We start from the raw sequence: 12,117 nt of genomic DNA on the forward strand, positions 1-12,117 counted from the left end.
GAGAAAGTTGCCGCGGTCCAGGTGGCAGAAGACCAAAGGAGAATGCAGCATGATGTGTAAGAGGAGAAAGATGAAGAAAACATATTCTTCTTGTCCTGCAGCAGCGTCAATGTCAGTTCGATCCCGGAATATTCTGAGTCGGAACAGCCCGCTGTTGGGCCCCGTGGTGTGAGGACTGGAACACACCTGTTGGTTTCAGTGTTCAAAGGTGAAAGTTTTAACTAGTTATTAGGTGGTGCTCGGACTGGAATGCACCTGATATTTGCAGTGGTCATGTAGGATTATAACGGGTGTGTGGACTGGAATGCACCACGTTAGACCCAGTACAGGGTCGCTGTTTTGTAGTGGTGGGTGATTTTTCTTTTGTTATAATAAAGGAGGGATGTTATGTGTGGGTCTAGTGTTTTGTGCGAAAGAGCGTCATGACATTGTCATGACGCCCCTCTAATAAAAGAAGCTCTGCTGGCATGCACACGGCAGTGCAGCAGAGCCCCAGGAAGCGGCAACTTGTGTCTGTGTCCCATTTGTTGAATTGAGGGTTGCCACATGATTGTGGCCTGTGTGCGTTGGCTCAGCCTGTGTGCCCCCAAGGCCGTAGCCGCCAATTGTTGAGTGCCCCCAGCAGAGGTATCCGTCCTGTGATCCGGACTGGGCAGGGTGATCCCTGCATCAGGCGAGCTGCGTGACCGCAGCCCACAGGACCCCCGTCGGGTGGTCCCAACACATGGTGTGGCCCGCCCCGGTGACCTGAGGCGAGCCACCACATTCCTTGCTGTCCCTTGCACAAAAAGAAAGGCTATGCAATAAAAACATTTACTGTCATAAGTGTGCTAATGGTGCTGTGGCCTGTTCAGATGTAGTTGTGATGGTGTTCGTTCTGACCTCCGGTGGCATACAGGGAGGTCAGGATGGCGCTCACACACTCATGCTCACACGGTTAAGCTGAGCTCATAGAAAGCACAACCAGCCAGGAGTCAGTGTCACTGGGTAAAGTCCTTCTGGGCATTTCCTTCTTTATTGGCCTCATCCTGTCCTTTGTCACGAGCGGTTGGCTCCCACTCGCTCACGTAACTCGGGCCGTCCACTGACATCACATTCCTCCCAAACTTAGATCATTTGAACACAAATGCATTGCTCTCACATGGGAGTCTCTGTGTGTCTTTTCACACGCTGGATGGCGTCTCACGTCCTCGTCTGGTCTCTGTGTGTCTTTTCACACGCTGGATGGCGTCTCACGTCCTCGTCTGGTCTCTGTGTGTCTTTTCACACGCTGGATGGCGTCTCACGTCCTCGTCTGGTCTCTGTGTGTCTTTGCACACGCTGGATGGCGTCTCACGTCCTCGTCTGGTCTCTGTGTGTCTTTGCACACGCTGGATGGCGTCTCACGTCCTCGTCTGGTCTCTGTGTGTCTTTTCACACGCTGGATGGCGTCTCACGTCCTCGTCTTCTTCAGTGATGCATCCCGTGAAGGACGTACCCTAAGAGTCGGGTTGATGATTGAGGCTTTTCTCAGAGTCCATACTTGGTGTTTGCTGAGGCTCTGCATTGTTCTGGTTTTCGCTGCGGTCGTCGCTGGGTGCAACCTTAAAAAAGACATTACGTGCATAAAGCAATCACTGCCATTTTGGCCAAGAGCTGCAGGCACTAGTCAGAAATGTGGGTGAGAAATATGTCTCCAGCATTTAACAATAATCTTGTTAGGTTGCTGCTTCTCTTTGCTTCACTGAACTATGGACATATGTTGTCTTAACTTAAGCACTGAATTCTCAGCTAAAGAGGATTGGTGCATTAAACATTTGGTTGAGATGCCAAACTGTAAGTCATGCATTGAGATGCGCTGTAAAAGGTACACTGGCCTATGGCAAATCTGTTACGTGCTGGATGATAACATCAATATGGTTTGCACGATTACCCATGCATATTCAGGACAGTGTCCGTAAACAGTAGCCAGCAGTGTGCCCTATTAAATGATTGTTTGTGGTTTTTGAAGTTCAAGCGAGCTGTAGAATGGCATTGCTTATAGATAAGTAACAGAAGGCACCCTTTTATCAAGACATTTTTATTAGACAAGTTTATTTACAACTGTAATGAAGGAATTGCAATTTAGAAGACTCCTTATACTTTACAAAGGCAGCCCCATAATATTACATAGTTTGATTTTACTGTATGTAAGAGTTAGCTCAAAGAGATGCTAGCAAGGGGTGTTTGGAATCAGGATGGGCGTTTAATGGGTGAAAATGGCCACGGGTGACTAAACACCTAAATAACACCCGGAAGCTGTGTGTTCCTCCTCACATCGCAACCTGACTATCTGTACTATCTTGTAGGTGGTGCTAGTGTGCGACCTCATAGCCAAAACTAAAAAAAGCCTGAAAGTCCTACACTGTTTTTTTTTTTACAGACTTGTTTTTATTGCCTTCCTTCTGGGGGCCACCGAAACAACGGTGCCCAGCTACTGTGCCCAGGCAAACCCTGAGTAAACTGCTACACAACTTCAGTTACTCATAGAGATCCCACAAAAGTTCCCAAACAGGTACTACACTTGATCTTAGCCAAAAGGCCGAGAAGTGATAAAGTCCTACACTGTTGAGCACTTTGAACAGTTTCAGACAAATAAAGACTCGTCTGTCAATGTAAAAAGCATCATTATTATCTTTTCACATTGCAGAATGAACTCCAGTTTTCAGCCTGCACTTTAATTCCAGCATCAAGTGTACAGGCTGGCTCAGTCATTCGCCACAAATTAAACCCCCTGTCTGCCAAGGTCTCTCAGTGGAGAAAAAGCAAACTCCCTCCTTCAATTTAATTAACAGATTTTACAGGCAAGGGAGAAACTGTGTCCATTCGTTGCTGCATGAAATAAAATAATTAGCACTCACACTAAAATCTGCATCCAAATGCACAAGCTTCTGTTCACATTTTGTTTTCCGAGCAACCTTAACAGGACATAGGGGCCACACACAGAATTTCTTTATTCATGTGTTTATTCAAATTAATATGTGCCTGGTAATCAATACTGATTTCTTTTCCATTCATTGTTCCTCAAAATTGCTCTATGAAAGGTAATGCAATCACATTGGAGGTCCAGGGCCTAAAAAAGCTCTCGGCGTGCCTTTGTATGGTCATCAAACTCCCTTGTGATCTACAATAGCCTTATAATGTACTATTGGAGGTACAATCTTGCACGTATATATTACCCTTCTGTTAAATGATGGGATTAGCTGAATCGGCAAAGCTGAACTGATCATTTCAGATACGAAAACCCTCACTAGACTATGTGATAACTCTTTCCATACAGAGTGCTGGAATAAATACCAACATTGCGGCCCAGTCCTACGAGCCCCATTGAGGAAGATAACAGAATTGAAGATCCGGTACAATGTACCCATATAAAAGTAGCACATTGTCTTGGAGAAAATATTAGTGTATTGAAGAAAGAATTGGCAACTGAAATCTGTGCCCATACTTAAGTTACAGTATGCAATCCCAACAAAAACAACTCAATCCTTCTTAAATTTGAGGTTGATAAATTAAGTTCCATCTAATTGGATAAAATTACCATCAGTTGTCTAGGGTGTTAAAAAAATGACAAATGATGGAAGCAACACATTTAGGAGTTTGGCGGTGCAGGAAAAATGGCTTTAAAGTCTGTTACCGCCACTTTTCCTGCAACACCAAACTACAAGTTTGCTGGTGGAGTTTAACTGATTTACCTCCAGCCAAGAGCTGGAGGTAAATCGGACCCCCACCAACAAGATACATAGTCGGTATTACCTGCACCATTATTATGCACCTATGGGACTCCGTGGAATGGGGAATGACCGCACCTGGAATATCCCGGTAATATCAGGCAGCGGTAACGGGAGGTCCGTTTGCCAGTATCCCGCCGCAATTACCGACGGGATACCGGTAAACTCCTAATGAGCCCCATTGTTGCTATTCCTTTTCATTTTTTAGCCTTGTTTAGAATTGAGACAGTGGGCGTTCATGCATTTATTTCTTGCATTCTTATATTTAAGTAACTACAAACAGTGCCCAAACGAATGAAAAAGTTGGCTTGGCTGTGTATGTCCCGTAGAAGAATAGTACGGGTTACAATCGCCAAGTACACATATTGCAGTTTGGCGCAAGTAAAAACTATCATTTCAGACCTTATCAATATTTACTTTGAATGCTAGAGTTGGGAATCGTGCCATACACTTGAGTTCAATGGAGTCTCAAACTGCCATGTCTTGTGATGTGCATAATGACATTGAACATGGGTTGGTGGGTTTTTGTTAAGTGCTGCATGCAGCCATTTGGCTCATTCAAACCTCTATAAAGGTTGATAAAACTTCAAGAAAGCAACATTTCTGGTAACAAAATAATGAACAGTGGCATTGTATATGGTCACTGATGAACGGAGATTTGAGACCTTGGACCATCAGATTATTTTGGAGTGTTTATTTTGAGTGTCCAAGGAGTCATCTGCGGTGCAATGGTTTGCTCTATTAGAATGTCTCATGCGACCTAGAATAACTTATCTACACCAAAAATGCAAGTCCCCTTCAATGTTCCACATGGATCACTGCTCTTCCCACTTCTATACATGTATGTCAAATCCGATCACTTCGATACATGTATGTCAAACCTCTCCCCGATCGCTTGATACATCTTGATGGTGGTTTCCAAAGCAATGACACAGCCACACAGTTTTACTTTAATCTGTCACATGATCCATCAAGAGGATAATGACTGTTGCACAAGCATAGCTTGTCTTTATAGCCTGTAGGCTAAGCCAAATAGAGTCCATGCAATTTGTTGCTGGTACTAAACATAATACTAGAAAATTTGAGTTGATCCACCTGCAAGTCACCATTCAGAATGTCTCACTTTACATTGTACCCCAAACTATATCTCTGAGGAATTCATGGTCCAAGTCCCGGTAAATTGCCTATTTTTGCACTTATCTGTAAACAGGTCCCCTGACACAATTTTTGCATTTGCGCTGTAAAATGAAAAACAAAGGTGTAAATGAAGACGTCATTTCCTGTATATGCATTTGTTATTGGACTTTATCGCCTATGCACCGTTTATGTATACCAGGCAGAGTTTACAATGAATTCCTTTGGAATCCTCTGGCTTTTTGCTTGTGTAATAAGCCGGCGGATTTCCTCAGAACTCACAGCATTTATGCCAGCATAACCATCTCATGCTGGTGTAAATGTTGTCGCATTTGTATGGCAGAGAATCTAGGGAAGGCGGACAAGGATATTGCATTTCGTGCCCCGCTGCGTCATATAAATGAAGGAAAACGTAGAAGAGATAAAGTTCCACGCATACAATGTTTACACATGGATTTTACACATAGGTATTCCTCTTCTCTACGAGTAAAATGAGCTTTCATAATGAGTCTGTCAACTTATTATGTCTTCTTAGAAAAAAATCAAACCCTTTCTTTCTTGTAATCATTTAAGTCATATTGCCCAGGCTATTGTGGAGGTTAACATGATGTATCATTTGGCAGCTTCCTGTCCCTGTGTTTCTGAGTGTGTGTGATGTCAGAGAGCATAAGGTGTCATTGATGCAGTGTTGTCCCCTGAGTGTAACACCCAGGACTGTTGGAGATAATTTACCAGGGCGGTGAGCACCAATGGCTGGTACATGTTTATAGTTACATAATGACTTGCTATACTTTATAAATAACTCACCTTGCAACTTACCTGAGACTCAGACTTCTCCACGGACATGGACATCATCTTTCCGCAGATGGCCTTGGGGTTTAGATGTTTGATGCTCCATGACTGAAGATGTTAGTACTGTGACATTCTTTTGCATGTGCTACGTTGACACCGGTTGAGGAGAAGCTGGTATCCTCAGTAGCGTATCATCTTCGCCTTCACTCTTGTTGAGGACAGAGTGGCATCTTTAGTAGCGCATGTTGGTTGTGATGGTGGGTATTGGCAAATGAATTTCCCCCCATTGCAGTTTATCCTTGCACCACCCACTCATGGCAATCCACGAGGGGTTGTAATGCCAATGCATGCATTGGTGGTTGTTGTGCTGGATTAGCAGCTGTCCAAGTTTCACATGCATGTCTGTAGAATGGAATTTGTAGAGTGTGCATGGTTATGCCTGTGTTTGAGAGCAGTGGTGCACCCTGTGTGTTTGTTGTTGAGCATGCATGTGTGTCCAGAAGAAGTGTTGCTCTGTCATGATTGGATCTTGCTATGCGCACTGGGGGAGATTGCATGGGTGTTGTTTAAATAACCGGATGGGTCAGCTCAGCAACATGACATTGTTTTTTGTGTGTATGGTTCTATTGGAGTCAGGACTCTTTTGGACCGATTCTGAGGCTCACACAGGATGTCAGAGCTGTAGCATTTCACTTGGTGGCTGTGTGGCACACATGGGCCATTGCGGCTGCATTTGTGTCTGGATGCCTGATTTGGTTAGTGCCGGCAATTCTTCTCCTTGCCTTTACCTTGGTTCATTGTGCACTTGTGCTCAGATATTCTTTTGTGTTCAGGCTTCTTGGAGTTCGGCATGCCCATCTGTGAGAGGCTGCACGTATATGCATGTTCTGGTTTGGGCGTTGCTTAGTTCCTCACATCCAGTCAGGTGGATGTTGCTTTTCTCTTTTCCCTGCCAATTGTGTTCAGTGGGTAGTGCATTGGTGTCAGTATTGTTTGTGTGTGTCTTGATAAAGTGTGAAGATCTGTAGCACATGGCTGCTTCCTGTCATTATATATGTATTCCTGAGTGTGTGATGTCATAGTTTATGTGATGTTACTGATTGAAGGGTTTCCCTGAGTGTTCCACCAAGGACTGTTGAATGCCAGTTACATGGGTGGTGGACACAAGTGGGACCTACATGTTTGTAGTTAGTTAATTACCTTTTATAATTAATAATGGAATTACCTTCCAACTTACCTGACACTCGGAGAACGCCATGTGCATCCCATTTACTTCACCTGACAATGCGCCCCTTTTTGCTTCATCAACCCCAATGCCTCAAACGTTGTATTGGTTACCAGTTTAAGCCATGATTCAATTTAACACTACAGTGCTGTTTCCCAAATGTGTTCATCAGCTGTCAGCTGGCTTTGATTGCTTTGGTCGTTTGTATGACACTAATGACCCATATGAGTATCTAAGCAGGCCTGCATCAGTATAAATACAACAGACAAAGAGTGGATCCCTAGATTACCCCAGTAACATCTAGGACTGTGTTCAAGACAGCCAAGTCTTCAATTTCTGTCAGAAAACTAAAGATTTTGCTGAAGAGCATCTCTTCCGGGAAGGACACTGTCTGAGAGCAAATATTGCCTCATATTGGCCTACTGGTCTGATGAGGTCAAAGGGAGATCAGTTAGCGTCAATACCAAGGTTCAGATTGCATTTGTTGGATGGCCACGTGTTTGCTGTACAGGGCTCTTGTTTATGGAAACTTCTGCTTAATTCATTTTAGATGCATCTCAGAGATGTTACCTTTCAATAGACATCTTAAAACACATTTGTATCATACTGCTTTCGTTTCTAATTGGACTTTTTGTATTGGTAACCTGCTGGTTTAAGCTCTATAATACCCATGGGTCTTAACGCTTTCTACATACAATTTTAATGAGATCTTGCCTCGGAACCTGCCATTATACCACTTACCACAGATTACTATTTATTAACAGCCACGCAATGACACAGAATCGATTCCATCAGAAAAGTGAGTTCATCTTGAGATAAAAGCTACATTTCTTTTACCAGTAATAATATGAAAGGAAACAGCATAATTGTTTCTTAAAGATGACGCAATGAACATATGAGATATGACTGAGAAAGTAGTGCTGTTTTCTCTGCATATTGCATGCCTTTTCGTACAATAGGCATGAATGTTTTTATAGCATGCATGTAAATGATACTGCATCAACGTGCTTCTCCAAGCTAGGTTCATGCACAATAACTACCCAACATAAAAATGTTCAGAAATGATACAAAATTGCAAGCCTTCATGTCATTTGTCAAAATGGATTTTATAATCTGAATCTGAAACAGAACTCTATCTTTGTTTCTACGTCTTACCTATGCCATTGAAGCTTAAATATGGTGTATAACCTGAGTGAGGACTGTTGGTTCAGGAAGTTCAACCTACTGAAACTGGCACCTTCAGCGAGTAAAGCACTGGCTGCTGAGATATGTGTGTGATCTGCAGTTCAATGGTTAAAATCCCGGAAAAGATGACTCAATTGGGTAGTAATTGTTTTTTAAAATAAATTGATCAGAGAAAAGCACTGTGTCAAAGCACTACGTAAATAACACATAAATACTTGTAGCACTGCCTACAGAGGGCGTTTGATTCCTGCCAGAGCTCTTGCAGCAGTGGAGTTGGCCTGACATCAATCGGCCGCTGCATGCTACAGAAAGCGTGCATTATGGTGAAAGCTCTGTTATAGTGTAAGCCATTTTGTAGAATCTAGTGTAAGGCCTGTTAATGCCTGTTTAGACAAGGCTAGGCAGTTGGCGCTGCACACTGCTCGTTTGTGGATGAGCCATCAAATTACTCATGTGCTTTTGGAAGACTTTTTTCATTATTATTTTTATTATTATAAATAATAATTACTATTGGTGCCTCTCCCATTGTTTGTTAATGTGCTCTTACACATGTTTTTAGTGAGTTAATTATGGCCAAGAACTCACCCGGTCACATTACCTTGCAAACTCTAAAATAACTTAGAGTACTTAACATAGCACGGACTATAGCATATCCACCCTCCTCAAATCTGACGAGTGGCCCAAAACCCACAATATCAAATGAACCTGTCAAGATCAACTGCAGATCAATCCACAATAAATCCCCAATTATACATGATATTATATTATTTAAACAAGGCTGCGAGAGCCCTTCTACAGAGAACGAACATGGGCCAAATACCCTGTTCTATGGGATTTATCCAACTCCGAATGGTCTAAAACCACGTTTTAGCTCTCTGCATCTTTCACAGAGGAGAATCCATATAAGTCTAGTTGCACCAGCGAGTGGAAGAAATTCCATGGAATAGGGTATTTGACCCATGCTATGTAGAGAAGGAGCCAAGTAACCCCACCTCAAGCATCTCGCCCATATTACCTATATATTGGGAACCAGAGTGTGAGACACGTGCAGTACCAGTGAAAATACTGATACCAAAGAGAATCCTGGAAGCAAGGTTCTCATTGAGAAAGCCATACCTGCATACAAGACAGTATGATGGCCATTTGAATGAAATCCCAGAAGAAGCATGAAAAAAGAGCAAAAGAGCAGACTGGTGACATCATGCACAGTAATAATGACGCACATAGAAGAGATGCAGAGACAAGAACGTGAAAATAGTCTATAAGGCATCAAGAGAGTATCAAAGATAAGTGACATCTCAGGCTCGAGATGAAGAGGCTTATGTTACAGAAACGATGAAGATATCAAGTTATTTTACAAGTGTGCAGATGCAAAGAAACGCAAGCAGACAGTATTTTTTAAGGCTAGCTATTTAGTGAATAGTTTGCGGCAAGCGCCAACGTATACATATATAGGAGTAAGTAAAGAATAGATGCTTCCACTACGTGTTATAGCAGAGCTGGACTAGAAAAGGAAGGCCTCTTTTCCAGTGTGTGGCAGGTGAAAAGCAATTGAATTATATAAGTGAATCTCAGATGGGCGAGGCTGGAACAGCCCCAGGAAGCCTAGGCCATATCAGACTGGGATGAGCAGACATTAGTTACAATCGTGTGAAAGAATGAAACTCCTGTTCAGAAGACATGAATGAAAACAAGGAAGACATCAGAGGTTCATGAAATAATAGTATTTTAAATGCACCAGAGCTCAAATTTTGGTCTTCAGTTATCTGGAGGGATGGAACTGGACAAACATGACGAACCACACCTATGCAGGGAGGCAGAGTTTGCCTCTAATCCGCTGAATTCTCCAGAGCAATGAACATTTCCAAGTTCAAAGCCTTAATTGACGTGCAGACCACTGAAGTGATGATAGATGATAGATGATATGCTAATTGGTGAGAAGCTATGGTTATGACCAGCTCACCAGCATCTGGAAGTCCAGACTGCGTGCTGCTAACGTGGGTAGAAAAGTACTGACGAATGTAAGAGTGCCAACCAATTGTAAGGGGATGCGTAATTAAGAGTCCTATAGCTTGTGTAACCAATGGGACATTGTGTATTTAGTGACGTTCATAGTGACTTGTTTGAGGGCGGGCTTGGTAGTCCCACCTGATGTTGAAGAGCCTATCCATTTTTTAGACTAGTATGGACTGTATACTTAGATGTTACCTTTAAGCCTATCACATTTGCTACTAGGTTTTTGTAGTTTGCCACGTAGGATGACGTTAGCAAATACAAAGGTTAACGTCATCAATGACAAGTTTTTGCTATAAAAAGAATGTTACTTATGAAATGCATTGAGAGACCATGCTACGAGACGTCTGTTGATGTCCGTTGTACTCCCTGTTTTAGGTAATTTATATTAAAACAGTCAACTTTGCCAACTTCCTGAGTCATATTGATTATTGATGTTTGAGAATCTTCTGAATCCCCATTCATCTCAAAGTATTGCCACCTCATCTTGAAGGGCTGGGTCGGCTGTCCCGGTTCACGTGGTAGCAGAGAACCGTTGATGGTTAAGGAACCGTTTACATACTAAGCTTTGGGGTCCCGGCAATATCAGATGTCCTCTGCCATTCGGCTGAAAGGACGTGAAGCTCCCTGTAGATAGCGGATATTAGTTTACAATAAGGCTTGCAAGCGTAGGTGAGACGGGTCCTTGTTTTCAGGTGGCAACCCCTCCCGATTTTTACAGGAAGCTGAGCGGACGGGACATTGAAGAGGCTGGTAAGGGCAAACGATCCCGAGAGTCAGAAGTCGAAAAAGCGAATGGGGAGTAAAACTGAGTAAGGTAGCAAAATTGTGAATGGGCAGTGAGTGGAGAAAGTGATAAGGGGAAACGAGTAATGGATGGAGGTTCGGGTAAACGACTCAAGACGATGAGCGTTGAGTTATTAAGTAATTGACTTGAGGAGAGGGGCCAAGCAATTGAGAAACTGCGAGACGAGGAACGTCACAGTAGAGTAAGCCCAGTGTCCAGCGTCATTGTATGTATCAGAAGGAGGCGTATCTAGAGTGCCATTAGCGGATGACGTAGACTACAGACACATTTAAAGACTGTCTGAAGAGAACAATTCAAACTCTGTAGGAGTTTTTTTAGGGGCGTGGATAAAAGGATATGGTCTTGAGGAACACAGGCTAAAGATATATGTAGGCCGGCTGAATCTGTTAGTTTGTCCGTCAGTTTTATGTGTTGCATAAATATATATGAGGTGAAGAAATAATAGATGAATTAAGAGACGTGAAAAAGAAAACAGGAGATTTGAGAGATAATTATTTATTTATTTATATAATTTTTAAATGTATTAGTTTATTACAAACTTTTTTAAAAAAAGGTTAATTACAAAATTCCTAGCAAAGCCATTTTCCTTCATTTCTGTACATATGTGTTCTTTTCCCAAAACGGTGCACAGATTCTTATTCCATATCACACCTACAAAAAGGGTTAAAAAAGGCCATTTTGTGTTCACCCAAAAGTCGGATAGCATCTAGATCTGAGCACATCTAACTTGCATTCCCTCGTCACTTTCAGTTTTCAACGATCTTGCTATCACTTCTAAGAAAGCTGTCAGAGCAAAAGTTAATTTGTTACTTTCTCCAAGATGCATGACGCATCTTGGAGAAAGTAACAATCGTCAGCAGTGTATGTAGAGTATTTGTTTAGCTCCTGCCCCAAACACCTTATTCTATTATCACGCAAAATGGGACAAAAATGTACCAGATGTTTCAACGAAGCTTCACAGGAGTTACAAAGGCGGCATGTGGGATCATCTTGAGGCCGCCCTCCTCGTTGGTACCTTGTCTCCTTTGTTTCCCATTCATTAAATCTGAAATACATAAAGATTCTTCTCCTTCTTTTGCACGGGAATTGGGTCAAATACTTAGGTAATGCATTTAATTTTTTTGCTTAGAAGGGAGCATTTTTCATTCTTTTGTGCTGTCTTTTCTTGCGTTTCAATCCAGTCTTGTGTTAGCAGTTTTTTTTTAATTGCA

At 42.4% G+C, this 12,117-nt stretch overlaps 1 protein-coding gene and 1 pseudogene across 1 annotated transcript in view; both read right to left on the bottom strand.

The window, feature by feature from the left end:
- Window positions 1-12,117, bottom strand: part of LOC138520953 (intelectin-1-like) — a 480,959-nt gene that overhangs the window by 15,053 nt on the left and 453,789 nt on the right. The gene's annotated exons all lie outside the window — the stretch shown is intronic.
- On the bottom strand, window positions 2,417-2,572 carry LOC138565572 (U2 spliceosomal RNA; annotated as a pseudogene).

This window comes from Ambystoma mexicanum, chromosome 1q, assembly GCF_040938575.1.
Source record: "Ambystoma mexicanum isolate Mex_15411 chromosome 1q, UKY_AmexF1_1, whole genome shotgun sequence".
NCBI classification, from domain to species: domain Eukaryota; kingdom Metazoa; phylum Chordata; class Amphibia; order Caudata; family Ambystomatidae; genus Ambystoma; species Ambystoma mexicanum.